Below are 6,000 nucleotides of genomic sequence, written 5' to 3'. Positions count from 1 at the left end.
CTGAGAGGGTCTAGAAGTCTCTTTGTCTAAACAGCAACGAGGACACCTGGTTCACAGATAATTGGTTTCTAATAGCTTTTCCTAATAAAAGGAAACTATTCTTTGGAGAATTAGCTTATTCTAGTATCCTGAAAATGAAAGATAGGGCTGGGATAAATGCAACATAAAAATGTGCCAGGTGGGCCTGAAAGCAAGGAATTAGTAAAAAAGAAAAAAAAAAAAACAAAAAACCTCATAGGGGCACCTGGGTGGCTCATTCAGGTGTCGGACTCTTGATTTTGGATTGGGTCATGGGATCGAGCCCTGCATCTGGCTCTGCACTGAGCACGGAGCCTGCTTAGGATTAGGATTCTCTCTCTCTCTCTCTCTCTCTCTCTCTCTCTCTCTCTCTCTCTCTGTCTCTCTCATTCTCTTGCTTGCTCACTCTCTCTCCCTCCCCCACTCTCTAAAAATAAATAAATAAACTTTAAAAAAGAAGGGAAACCCCTATAATAAGGGTATATACCAAAGGGTCCTAGGAGCCAACTGACAGTGCTCCTAATGGCAAAAATTGGAACAGTTTAATAAAATATTGGCTTATTACTCAAGTATTATTTAAAAATCCATCAGAACATCATGAAATAAATAGATAAGTAGATAAACAAACACAAATAAATAAATAAACAAAGGGATGCAATTAGATGTTCCATGCTGAAGAATCCCAAAGAATTTATACATATATGTTTCCCTCATGGAAAGTATGTATAACTCTCCACCAGTTAGTTAAGTGTCGTCTGTTCTTAATCACTTCCATATATTAGAGTGGGGAAAGGTGTAAAAGAATAACTTTACAATTGGAGAAACCTGAGAAACACTACTATAACCAGAAGATTAAGGTCTGCTTCAACAATCATAACTTACGTTCATATTATGTACTCTTGATTTGATTTGATGAAAATGGAATAATGTGGTTTTCTCCCATAACTTACAACACCAGTTTAATTATGAGGAAAACAGACAAACCCCAATTTATGGATATTCTACAAAATGTCTATAACCCTCTAATTGTCAAAGTCATCCAAAACAAGGGAAGCCTGAAAAACTGTCACAGCCAAGAGAGGCCTGAAGTGACATGAAAACTAAATGTCATATGATAGGCAGAATGGGCTCTCATAACAGTAAAAGAACATTAGAAAAAAAAATAAGAATACAGTACAGACTTAAGCTTCTTCTGCCTTTCAGGTACCACCAGCAAGGATAGTTGGGGCTCCAGGGGCACCAGATAAACCAAGCAGACAAAATTAGCATCACAAAGGCTCTGTAAGTTACATTTTCCTAAGAACTAGAGCCTCAGAGAGATCAGGATCTGCACTCTAAACCTAAACAAGGCACTACCTTCTGAAATAAAATATTTTACAGAGTCCCAGAGACTGCTATGGTAAAGGCCAAAGTATCAAAGATGCAATAGAAAATAACTCATTATAGTGATAAAGGAAATTTTCAACTTTTAATGCTTACAGGCCTATACTTTAACTTTTGCCAAAGTCAGAATGCCTTCAAAGCATGGGCTCTATTTCTGTCCCAAGCACACATTGCACATCTTCTTCATTAACAAATAAGCAGAAACATTTCAAAGTAAAGATAACATTTCAAACTAAAGATAAGAGTAAAAGTCACCCTAAGTTCCCATGCCTCTGAAGCCTGCAACCTTGCACATATTAAAAGCATAAGATACACTTTGTAATTTTCTGGAATGTCTTTAGTTGTGATGGGTTGTAACTTTTGCTGTGACAAAAATATATATAACCCTGTATTAAACATGACTTCTCCTGAGCTCTATCTTCTTTTTGAAGATTGTGTATCCCAGGCAGCTGTCCTCACTTGGGTTCAAATAAAACTCTCTTCTTTTTTTATTTTTAGGATTTCTAAAAATTTTGTTCCTTTTTTTGTTGAAAGTTATTGCCTTAGTTGGAAGGATGTCAGAGACACTTGCCTGAGAACATTTGGGGTCCTCTGAAACTTGGCCAATAATACTTGTGCCCCTCTGACCCCTCAGCACCACACAGATGTATCTGGTGAGTTCTCCTGATAGCTGCACCTCTGCAATTTGAGTTGCTTGTCATGACTTTTATTTGAGCTGTTAAAGGTTACCATTGGAATAATGTAGAGGGGAGAGTTGATGGGGTGGTTGACTTAATTTGGCATTGTACTATTTGATGTTATTAATATAAGGCTTGAATAAATCTTCTGACTAGAAATATTAGAGACTGAATCTCTCAGCTCCCAAGAGAAGGGAGACTTGCTCCTACAGGCCAAATGGCACTTTCAGGTGACTGAAAGCCTAGTGGAAGTGTCCGATAATATTCCTCAAGACCTGTAGCGGTCCCATAGGAAATTCCCATTTCATAAGGTAACTAACAATTGGCTCATCCAGGGACACACACATAAAGATTCATCATCCAGTTCCCCCTACATGGTCTCAGACCCCACTGGTAGAAAGAAACCAAAACACATAACAGGGTGTATCATGGCCATTTGGAAGTGGCACTCACAAGCAGCACCCTCTTGATCAATCACATTTAATGTCCTTAGATCTTATTCAAGCCTTACTCTAAAAATAAACTAAAAGGAATGGGGAACCATGCTTCAAACAATGGAATGACCCCTGGAAAACCAATAACCATTCACAGGAAACTCTGGGTGGCTGTATGCATGGTACATATGAGCCTATCCTTGCAAGTGCTTACTTAAATGGGAAGATTTAAGGATAACCTGAGTCTCAGATGGCCCAAATGGGGTTCTTTTGACATGTCTGAATTAGTTTCTTGTGCATACTATTAGAGACAGCCAGCTATAAGACTAAGTAACCAGAAACTAGAAAGCTATTTGGTGAAGTCAATGAAGCTCCTGGCTTTTAGGGAGAAACCAATAATCACAGAGATACTCTGGCTTCATTTGGTTTGTTTGTAGCTGAACCTTTTGGTATTTTTGCACAAAACTGGCCATGTTTTAATTGGAAATGGAAAATAACAATTAATGGATCCATAAATTATAATGCTGTCTTACAATTAGATTTGTGTTAATAGAAGTGGGATATTTGGAAATTGGCTCTTTAGTGTCCTCTCCACAAATATTAATGAAACTTAGACTAAAGTTTGCATCCTGTCTGTGTATATGTGTCTATATGTGTTATAAACGTGAGGTATTATCTCTACCTCCACATGGTATTGTTAAAATTAATTTGTAAAAGAGCTCTATTTAATTGGTTTAAAGACAAGTGCTTCTAAAACTAAAAATGATAATAACTAATCCAAATGATTTTCAAGTTCACATCATCAGAGATAAAATTCCCTACATCAAGACTTATTTACTCCATAATAAAGATGCATCACAGGAAGGACCTGACTGATGGCCCAAAGAGACAAAGATGAACAAAGTTTAACACACTTGACCTCCTTACCAATAGTCAGAGTGGGGAAGAGGAGGAGGAAGGCAGGCAGACACTAGAAATCCTAATTCACCCCTGCTCTCCAGGCACAACCACCAGAACCGATGCCCAATCCACTGCCTTCTCCTCTGCCTCTTCCAGAGGGCTGAAAGGCAACCAGACAGGAGACAAAAATTACAAAATGATTTTACTCCAAAATTGTAAATCTGTCTCCAGCCATGCCAGGGCCACCCCTGCTGTCTTTGCCTCTGCCTCCTCCTATTCCTGCACCACCACCCGGGCTGCTCACACAGCCAGCACATATACCATCTTTGGAGCCTCAAGTGCCATAAGCCCCTTCTCCTACCCTCACTATGAAGGAGCAAAAAGTACCCGCAGCTGTAGGCCAACCTCCTTATGTGGTTCAAACTGACGCACCTCCCAAATCAACATGAAGGAGTCCAAGGGTTCTCCGGGACTTAATCCACTCCCTTCAGATTTCACCACAGGAGCTCCAAATAAAATTGACAAGTGGAGAACAAACTGATTGACTTTTTAGTGGACACAGGTGCAAAGTATTCAATATTAAAGCTAATTTAAGGTTGTTGGTTTAATTATTAATTTTTTAATGTTTATTTTATTTTTGAGAGAGAGAGAGACAGAGTGTGAGCAGGGGAGGTGCAGAGAGAGGGCGACACAGAATCCAAAGTAGGCTCCAGCCTCTGAGTGTCAGCACAGAGCCCAATGCTGGGCATGAACTCACGAACTATGAGATCATAACCTGAGCTGAAGTCAGATGCTTAACTGACTGAGCCACCCAGGAGCCCCAGGTTGTTGGTTTAATTAAAATAAATATATTCAGGGGCGCCTGGGTGTCTCAGTCGCTTAAGCGTCCAAGTTCAGCTCAGGTCATGATCCCACAGTCTGTGAGTTTGAGCCCCGTGTCAGGCTCTGTGTTGACAGCCCAGAGCCTGGAGCCTGCTTCAGATTCTGTGTCTCCCTCTCTCTGCCTTTCCCCTGCTCATGCTCGCTCGCTCTCTCTCTCTCTCTCTCTCTCTCTCTCAAAATTAAAGGAACATTTAAAAAATTAAACAAAACATATTTAGAGTTATCAATATCAAATATTATACAGATAACCAAATTTGTTCATCCTGAATTTATTAGTTAAGTTCATGTTATTTCTGTTACAACTTGTCAGCAGAGGAGACTTGAAATAATGGTTGATTTTGTCTCATGAAGGTTTCATGAATAATTGTTAAGAACAAGTTAAATAAAAAGGTGTGTAGATAAACTTTCAAATAGCTTCCAAAAATCATTGGTAACCTAAACTTTGAAGTTTTGCTAAGGTAAATGATGAATTAGGTTAAATTCATTGGATATCTAAGTCTTTCCCAAATAGGATAAAATAATAAAGCATTGATTACTGAATGTAGGTTTGTTTGCTTTTGGCTTCCTAGCGCGGAGAAACTAAAGATACTTGGGTCTATTGGTAAACCTGCTTTGTGCCTTACTTAAATATTATACTAAAAAAAAGATGTTTTCAATAATTATGAAATATATTCATAAATTTGCCAACCTAAAGAACTCTGCTGTGATAATATACAATTTGTTACCAGTTAGTTTTCAGAGGAGACTAAGGTTTCCAAAAATTAAAATTCTGATAAATATGATTGAGACTTCTGGAAACTGATGGAGAAAGTAACTCTGTATGTGGGAAAGTATGAGATATGTAAGAAAATTAGAAGAAATGAGAATACATTTTTGTTGATGGGAAAGGAAGTAATTTTGTCCTGAAATAAGTCTGTTTATTTAGAGAGGAAAAATTTATCACAAAATCTAAACGAAAAAGTAAGTTATAGAAGGTCTGTGAAAGGGTATCTGTGGAAAAGGATTTTATGTGTAGTCAGGACTGACTATGATTGGAATAAGTGAGTTTTTATTTTTTATTATTTCTTTTTGTTTAATGTGAAAAATTATTTTTTTATGAAATTTATTGTCAAATTGGTTTCCACACAATACCCAGTGCTCATCCCAACAGGTGCCCTCCTCAATACCCATCACCCACTTTCCCCTCCTTCCCACCCTCCATCAACCCCCAGTTTGTTCTTAGATCGTAAGAGTCTCTTATATTTTGGCTCCCTCCCTCTCTGAACTTTTTTTTTTCATTCCCCTCCCCTATGGTCTTCTGTTAAGTTTCTTAGGATACACAAAGGAGTGAAAACATATGGTATCTGTCTTTCTCTGTATGACTTATTTCACTTAGCATTAACACTCTCCAGTTCCATGCACATTGCGACAAAAGGCCATATTTCATTCTTTCTCATTGCCACGTAGTATTCCACTGTGTATATAAACCACAGTTTCTTTATCCATTCATCAGTTGATGGACATTTAGGCTCTTTCCATAATTTGGCTATTGTTGAAAGTGCTGCTATAAACATTGGGGTACAAGTACCCCTTGTCATCAGCACTCCTGCATCCCTTGGGTAAATTCCTAGTAGTGCTATTGCTGGGTCATAGGGTAGATCTATTTTTAATTTTTTGAGGAACCTCCACACTGTTTTCCAGAGCAGCTGCACCAGTTTGCATTCCCA

This window comes from Panthera pardus, unplaced genomic scaffold (assembly GCF_024362965.1).
Source record: "Panthera pardus isolate Hobbes unplaced genomic scaffold, ASM2436296v1 HiC_scaffold_27, whole genome shotgun sequence".
Taxonomy (NCBI): Eukaryota; Metazoa; Chordata; class Mammalia; order Carnivora; family Felidae; genus Panthera; species Panthera pardus.
This window is presented reverse-complemented; position numbering follows the sequence as displayed.